The following is a 9120-nucleotide window of genomic DNA, read 5'->3' as shown; positions in this document are numbered from 1 at the left end:
CGTTTATGTACACTAAAAATAGGACGGGCCCAAGGACTGAGCCCTGAGGTACGCCCGATGTCACCATCCCGATAGTGGAAGTCTCGCCGTCGACAAGAACTTGTTGGGTGCGATTGTCCAGAAAAGTTGCAATCCATTGTAAGGTTTTGTTCCTGATACCAACGTCATACAATTTCTGGATTAACCGATGGTGAGGGACCTTGTCGAAGGCCTTGGCAAAGTCCAGTAGTACTAGATCAATTTGACCACCTTTATCAATAGCAGCTGACAGATCATGTGTTAATGATAGAAGTTGAGTTTGACATGAGTGGTGCTTCCTAAATCCGTGCTGTTCATCACAAAAAATACTGTTAGTTTCGAGATATTCAGTTATTGAGGATCTCACTATATGCTCCAACAGTTTGCAGCAAATGCAGGTTAATGAAATTGGACGGTAGTTTTGAGCCCTGCTTCTATCACCTTTCTTGTAGATGGGTTGGACAAGAGCGCGCTTCCAAACAATTGGTATGTCTCCCGTTTCAAGAGAGAGTTTGAACAAATGTGTGAGGGCAGGTGCAAATTCGTTACTCAATATACACACATACACACACACACACACACACACACACACATGCTCGTCGGAGAAGAATTTCATAAGGGCGTCCGCCATTGTTCCGATAGTTTAGAACCAGCTAATAGATAGTTCGAAGATGACGTCACTCTGGTCTTTGTTATTGTTTTTTTTTTTTTTTTGCCACCCGCGTTTATGAGTAATGCTCACTGAACTATATTAACCTGACTATAAATGTTCATGGATACACACAGTTTTGTGTGTTGGTCAGTTATACTTCCGGATGGAAATGTTATGAGCTTCTTAGCCAAGCGCATAATCTCTAAGTTACCATGCGTCATTACGAGGGATATTTCGAGAAAAGGAGAAGAAAAAAAAAATGTCCCGCTGATGGCAGAATCGCGCTGTTTGGAGAAAATGATAGAAGTTGACACGAAAGTCGTGGAGGAAAGAAAAAAAATATCTGCAACGACGGGGAATCGAACCCGGGTCACCCGCGTGGCAGGCGAGTATTCTACCACTAGACCACCGTTGCTTGCTTTCCATGTAGTAAAGAGCTCTATAAATAAATAAAAAAATAAATAAATAACAACTAAATAAATCAATAGACAGATATTGCGTAATTGATTTGTTTGTTTTTAAGGATTTTACGGCGCTTGCAACACATTTAGGTTATATAAGCGCCATTGCATAATTGATGTTATGCTTTAGGTAAATTACTCATAACATCCGAAACCCGGATAAAACCGACCACAACAGTCATTGCCATCCGGCAGTATAGATAGAGTGCGCTTGGCCAAGGAGTTCACAACATTGCCATCCGGAAGTATAACGGACCAACACACAAACTCTGTGTAACCATGAGCTTTTATAGTCTGGTTAATACAGTTTAGTGAGAACAACTCACAAACGCGGATGGCAAAAACAATAAGAAAGGCCTGAGAGACGTCATCTGCATACTATCTATAACGGACCAACACACAAAACGATGTGTAACCATGAACGTTTATAGATAGAATGCGCTTGGCCAAGGAGTTCACAACATTGCCATCCGGAAGTATAACGGACCAACACACAAACTCTGTGTAACCATGAACGTTTATAGTCGGGTTAATACAGTTTAGTGAGAACAACTCACAAACGCGGATGGCAAAAACAATAACAAAGGCCTGAGTGCCGTCATCTGCATACTATCTATAGTCTGGTTTATTACAATTTTGTAAGAGTTACTCATAAACATGGATGAAAAAAAAAGAAAACAAGCAATAAAAAAACAACAAAAAACAAAAATGAACAACACAAAAATAAATTTAAAAAACAAAAAAAACAAACAGACCCAAAACAACAAAGGCCTAAGTGACGTCAACTTCGTTCTGCCTAGAGAAGGAACAATATTGACGTCATCCGCTCTTTATTTTTATTATTAGACAGCTATTTTCGTGATTAGTTTTCATTAAATTATATTTAATCAGATTATGAACGTTAACGGTTAAACAAAGTTTTGTGTAATGGTTTGTTTAATCTAACTGGCTGATATATTGAGTATTTTAGTTAGCATAGCATAGCATCAATTGATAATTGTTCTAAATCAAACATATAAATTCTCGATCATAAAATAAATATTTTATGAGTTTTCTGTTGAAAGTTGGCGGAATGAGAAGAACTATGAAGCAAGATATCGTTGAGGTCTAGGAAAAGGAGCTATATTAGTTTTTAAAACAAACACACAAACAAACAAACAAACAAACAAACAAAGACACTAGCAAAAACACAAACAAAGACACACATGAAGACACAGACACACAAACAAACACACAAACAAAGACGCAAACAAACACACAAACAAAAACACAAACAAACACACAAACAAAGACACAAACAAACACACAAACAAAAACACAAACAAAGACACAAACAGATACACAAACAAACACATAAAAAACAAAGACACAATCAAACACAAACAAACTCACAAACAAAGGCACACAGACAGACACAGACACACAAACACAAAAACAAAGGCACAAACAAGCACACAAACAAACACACAGCAAACAAATTCACAAACAAACAAACAAGGACACAAACAAACACACAAACAAAGCAAAGCAAAGGAAAACAAAACAAAACAAATAAATACACCACATAAAAACACCAAGAACTACAAACACAAACCAAAACAAAAAGTAAGACAAAATATATAACAATTGAAAAACGAACAAAACAAAACAAAACCAAAAAAAAAAAAAAAATTTTTTTTAAATAATAACAAAAATAAAACAAAAACATTTAATAAAAAAAAAACATAAAAACAAAACAAGAATAAAACAAAACAGAAGAGAAAAAAAGAGTAAAAACCTCAAAGATCTAATTCAAATTTTAAAAACATAAAGAAAGAAAATTATTTTATATTTTGAAAATGAAAAAGGAATGAACGGAAACAAGAGAAGAAATAAAGAAAAGACAGGAAGAAAGAAAAGAACGAAAAAAAAAAAACAACCCAAAGAGAGAAGACTACAAAAGAAATAGAAGACGAAACAACGGCTTGAAGAAAAAAAATTGGAATAAAAAGAAACTTCTGCAACGACCGGGAATCGAACCCGGGTCACCCGCGTGGCAGGCGAGTATTCTTCCACTAGACCACCGTTGCGTCAATTTCAAGAAGGTAAAGAATAATACATATCCAAACTAAAGAACTAAATACAGCATAATGCAGAATTGACATAATACGTCTTCTCTCGCTGAGTATTATCATTTATTTCATTTTTTATTTCCGGGCCTCATTCCGTGCATCTGTGTTCCTATTATTATCGTTTCCTTAGAGCAATAAAATGGAGGCCAGTCGATCTACGTCCGCCCACGTGGTTGGTTTTTAACCTTTCGCCTGACACACGTCGTTCATTTCAAGGCGTTTAAAAACGAACGCCAAAACCAAGACGACCTGTGATGAGCGACGGCCACCGAGCAGATGAACACTCCCCCCCCCCCCACCCCCACCCCCACCCCCAACCCCTTGCATCTTTAAGAAAACGCTGGACTGGTGGTTTTTTTTTTAAAATAATTAATTTCAATTATTAAAATACAATCAAATGCCATGGTATATTATATAATTTTATTTAATAAGCACGTTTAAAATGGAACTATGTATTATGTTCAATGAATTTAGCAGTTGTTCATTTATCCTCTTTGCAGGACGAAAATTAATGAATGATAATATCAATACCGTGTGAAGCGCTTTGAGCACGTTTAATGAATATTGCGCTTATGAAAGCTCAATGAAAAAATTATTTTTTTTTTTTCATTTTTGACTGTGTATTTCATTATGCAGCACCATCAAAATGAAATTTTCTCTCGGTCTTTACCGTAAGTGTTCATACTATTGAGCGCTTCAAGTCTAAACTGAAGACAGAATATTTTAGAATATTTTAGACTAACTTTCCTTAATATTTAAAAACCACGTTCTTCATATTCGGTTGGTATCAACATGACTTAATAGATCATCTACACTATTAACATTTCATTTTCTTGAAATTGTAACATTTCATAGTCTTAAAATTGTAACATTTCATAGTCTTAAAATTGTAACATTTCATAATCTTAAAATTGTAACATTTCATTTTCTTAAAATTGTAACATTTCATAGTCTTAAAATTGTAACATTTCATTTTCTTAAAAGTGTAACATTTCATTTTCCTAAAATTGTAATATTTCATTTTCTTCAAATTTTAATTGTAACATTTCATTTTCTTGAAATTCTCATATTATCTATGTCTTGTAAAGCGTTCGATGGAGATTGGTGCTCAATAAATAGTGTTAGTTTATTTATTTATCTATCTAATAATTGATATTTCTAATTACCAAACTGAAACATCTGAGTTGAATTGACCGTTATGTTCTGGGTGATTATGGATGACCAGGAAGTGAAACTCTAGAATAAAAAGGAAATAGTGACAAATCCTCCCTTTGACCACCAGCCTATTACGGACTGACCGATCGGTTCACGTGCTGGGGTCAATGACACCAGCATGGCATTATGGGTAGAAATGTCCACCGTTGCTGCTGGTCACTCATTAGTCGGATCTGGTGGATTGAAAGGTTACAGGTCATGAGGTCTTGAGCTAAGGGCATTCGTCACGCGCAAGATGTAAGGTTTCTGTTTCCATTTACGTGCATATAGTAACGTGTACTTATTTGAAGGTCTGATAAACCAGTGTAACAATAACCAAATAAAAAAGAAACACTCATTCGTTGCAGATAAACAATTTTTTTTCGGGTGAATTGAAAGGTCATGAGGTCAAGAGCTAAGGGCATTCGTCATGTAAGGTTTCTGGTTCCATTTACACGCACAGCGACGTGTACTTATTTGAAGGTCTGATAACCCAAGGTAAATAATAAACAAATACAAAACAAACTAACATTCTTATCATTGACGCATTATGAATGCTCAGTCGTGTAAATATGTTTTTGAAGCAAAACGTTTCCAATGAAGCGCATTTTTAAATTCATTATCTTTAAAAAATAGCATTTTTAGTTTCAAATTTCAGACCGGTCCTGTTTTGGCATTATGGAATATAAAGGTATAGATGATGTGCGCTTGGCTAAGATAATCACAACATTGCCATCCGGAAATATAACAGACCACAACACTACAAAACTATGTGTAACCTTGAACTTTAATAGTCTGGTTAATACAGTTTAGTGAGAATTGGATTCAGTAGTCTGATGTCAAGCCGCCCGGCAACAGCGGCCATCTTGCTTCTAAACAAAGAAAATCATTACTTTTTATTCTTCATGCCGGCTAGCACTTTTCATATGCCTTGTGATCAGAATGTGTAAAAGTCAAAACATGATCAAATTTATGGGGTTTTTTTCGTCTGGATTCGCTTTTATGCTCGCCGGGGAAATATTTCATACGTGCGTCCGCCATTGTTCCGATAGTTTAGAGCCAGTGTTACTAAGTTACCATGCGTCATAAGGAAGGAAGTGACGTTACGACTGTTGAAGAGTATTACTCATAAAAATGGATGGCGAAAAATACAATAACAAAGACCTGAGTTACGTCAACTTCGTTATAGCTATTCCTTCTAATTAACCAGTAGATTTTTGACCAATCAAAATATGGAATTTATGACACACCTTCACACGTGCTCGGACAAACATAGTTGGTTGTTTATAATCAATAACGTGAATGAAATCGACCTCTCTCTGATCATACCATCAAATGGGTGACTAGTTATCGCACGATTTTCTCGATCGTGTTATAAACGAATAAGTTTACACATCGTTTTCTGTGTTGGTTCTATAGATAGAATGAAGATGACGTCACCCACGTCTTTGTTATTGTTTTTTGTCATCCGCGTTTATGAGTAATACTCACTAAACTGTATTAACCAGATGATAAAAGTGCATGGTTACACAGAGTTTTGTGTGTTCGTCCGTTATAGATAGAATGCGCTTGGCTAAGAAGCTCATAACATTGCCATCCGGAAGTATAACGGGCCAACACACACAAACCTATGTGTAACCTTGAACGTTTATAGTCTAGTTAATACAGTTTAGTGAGAACTACTCATAAACGCGGATGGCAAAAACCAATAACAAAGACCAGAGTGACGTCATCCTCGTTCTATCTATACTTCCGGATGGCAATGTTATGAGCTTCACAGCAAATGCATACTATCTATAGATAGTATGCAGATGACGTCACTCAGGCCTTTGTTGTTGTTTTTGCCATCCGCGTTTGTGAGTTGTTCTCACTAAACTGTATTAACCAGACTATAAAAGTTCATGGTTACACAGAGTTTGTGTGTTGGTCCGTTATACTTCCGGATGGCAATGTTGTGAACTCCTTGGCCAAGCGCATTCTATCTATAGATAGAACGAAGTTGACTTTGTTGCTGTTTTTTTTAACCAGACTATTAACGTTCATTTTTGTGTGTTGGACCGTTATACTTCCGGATGGCAATGTTGTGAGCTTCTTAGCCAAGCGCATACTATCTATTGATTAAGCGATAGAACAGTGGGTATTTTACTAAGACACATACCATCGATAGTAAAACATGTGTAGTTTCCTATATCAACCAATCACGGCCAGTATGACGACCGTCCGAGTTGCATGGTTATCTAAAGAAATACAATTTTGAATTCATCTTCAAGCATGAATGTAGTTGGAAAATAAAAAGAAAGGTAAATTATATTTTATATTATCAAGAGGGAAGGTTTAGCTCCCTGACAACATCCCTCAAGTCTCAGAAATGTCCAAATGTGGACATCTGGGCGGCTATGTGGTCTTGTGTATGACAATCGCTTTCGGATCGGAAGGTCCTGGGTTCGAGCTCGCTCGGAGAGTAGTTACATACTTGGAAAAGACTCCTTACTCACATTATCTCACCGTACTCAGATGTAAAATGAGTACCTGGCCGTTAATAGCGAAATAAATTGTAATCGTTACTATCGAGAGGGATCGCTCGCCTTTATAAGTGCATCTCGAGAACAATTTAATGTTTTAAGAATTATATTTTTGATTGTTTGTTTGTTTGCAAAATTGAAGATCATAAACTCAATATTTGAAAAAAACGGAAGGTTGAAAATGTGTATCAGACAAAGCAAGGAAGAAAAACAAGAACACCCCCCCCCCCCCAAAAAAAAAAAAAATAAAAATAAAAAACAACAAAAAAAAACAAAAAAAAAGCAAAACAACAACAACAAACAAACAAACAAATAAAAGAAAAACAACAAAACAATGAGTCTTCCTCGACAAGGGATCGAACCTCAGACCATTACCATTACCGATAATCAGGAGGTGTCTAGGTTCGATCTCCATTCGGGGAAGACTGAGTTTTTGGGATGTTTTTCTTATTTTTCTTGTAATCTTTCTTTCTTGCTTTGTCCGGCACTGTTTCATACGCACTTTTACAGATCTTTATCAGTGCCTGCTGACTTGTCATATTGGTAAGTGTGACGGGTTGGTGTTATTGTTGTGGGATCGAGTCCAACCGATAGCTCAATGGTCTGGATTCGAACTAGTATGCGCGCTATGGCTTTCGTTACCAGCTGCACCACTCAACCTATATCACAAACGGCTCAGGTTTAATCTAGGGGTGATTAAGAATTGCCTTAGGGTCCCTTATAACTTAATTGTATTGATAACAAGTGAGTCAAGACAAAAGTAACGCCCAATGCAATAATAACAATTCTATACATAAAGTTTAATTAGATTGTTACAGGAAAAGATAGAAAGAATAAGTATTTATTTAATATCAGGAAGAATAGCTCTAATTGAGTGGATCTAATCTATTATATATTTATTTGTTACTTTGATATAATCATATGTGTCTGTGGAAAATACATTTGAAAATGGTATAAGCCCGTTTGGCTTATCTTTATCCCGCCGGCTTGCTTGACTGAGGCAAATGTATCAGCTAGTTCCAGGGTTGGCGCCTGCTTTGCAGAGTTTTCTGGACATCACAACAGTGTGTTGTAGTTAGGCTGACATCAGGGGTTTACCGCTGTTCAAGGACTGGGATGCAGGGATTCGGCACAACTGGGTGCTCCAACGACACGGAAAAGGACCAGGAAAATGGCCAGGACTCAGGATCAGGACAAGGACCTTCAATTTAAGAGTTAAAACAACAAGGTCTTAGAGCCAATCGAGTTTGTCTTTCGCCACCGAATCGTCCTTGAGCGACACATCATAATAGCCTTTATTTGCCGACAAAGGCAAGGAGAAGCAGTAACTTCATGATAATGGGAGTTAGTATATGTTTTAAACATCAACTGACAGTCGAGCTATCTTACATGATGAGAATTTAACAGGGTTGTGTCCCTGGTATTTCTTTATTTATTTTTATTAATTATAATTGAGGTTATGATGTGTGGCCGGCGATTGGCGGTGGGGTACAGACATTCAAGCAATATACATATTGAATATAAATGAAATAATAACATAGATCATAAACAACTGTTAACTATAAAATAAGATACATATAGATATGGTTTTGTACAGGTATTCCAACTTACGAACATCCATGGAATAGCACAATTAAAATATATACACGAACTATAATATTAATAATAGATAGATTAAATTGAATTCAGAGTAATATCTCGTTCCACTTTGAATGTTAACCAATAATTCATTTTACCTCCAGCCGAGATAGACAAACTTTTACAAGTTTGAAATTGGAGAGATAGCTCTTTTCTCGTGGGCTTCTTAGCGTGTGTGTGATCAGATTCAGATATGAATTTGGTTTTGTGAAACGAAAATAGCCAATCAGAAGAATCTTCCTGTTTTAGGTGGCCAATGATATCCAGATGCTTTGGTAAGAAAGAATAACGGAGAATTACCGGAGAGCTAGACCTTAATTGTAATTTGAGCTACTCTTGAACGAGACAAGACCTCAGGGCATACGCACGATGGCGACTTGTTTGGAAAAGGTAATTAGCAGGTGGCATGAATACAATGGGCAGACAATTTGAACAGGTAAATAAGCCTTAAGCTGAAAGTGAGTGTTCTGTTATACAATGGAAATGTTTCCCACCTAATGACCAGAATTTCCGTTAGAAAGATT

At 36.4% G+C, this 9120-nt stretch overlaps 1 long non-coding RNA gene and 2 other non-coding genes across 3 annotated transcripts; all 3 read right to left on the bottom strand.

The window, feature by feature from the left end:
* Positions 1–1014: 1014 nt before the first annotated feature.
* Positions 1015–1085, bottom strand: Trnag-gcc (transfer RNA glycine (anticodon GCC)). The gene has a single exon. It is a non-coding gene; the product is annotated as a tRNA-Gly (tRNA).
* A 2044-nt stretch (positions 1086–3129) lies between these two features.
* Positions 3130–3200, bottom strand: Trnag-gcc (transfer RNA glycine (anticodon GCC)). Its single transcript has one exon. It is a non-coding gene; the product is annotated as a tRNA-Gly (tRNA).
* A 4537-nt stretch (positions 3201–7737) lies between these two features.
* Positions 7738–8820, bottom strand: LOC144975661 (uncharacterized). The gene is made up of 2 exons (XR_013645963.1): positions 8695–8820; positions 7738–8159 (listed from the first exon to the last, which is right to left on the bottom strand). It is a non-coding gene; the product is annotated as an uncharacterized LOC144975661 (long non-coding RNA).
* Positions 8821–9120: the final 300 nt, after the last annotated feature.

The sequence above is a fragment of the Berghia stephanieae genome, chromosome 6 (genome assembly GCF_034508935.2).
Source record: "Berghia stephanieae isolate SIO BIC M18660-M18661 chromosome 6, UCSD_Bste_1.3, whole genome shotgun sequence".
Taxonomy (NCBI): Eukaryota; Metazoa; Mollusca; class Gastropoda; order Nudibranchia; family Aeolidiidae; genus Berghia; species Berghia stephanieae.
The sequence above is the reverse complement of the archived record's forward strand: the minus strand, read 5'-3'. Positions and strand labels throughout refer to the sequence as shown.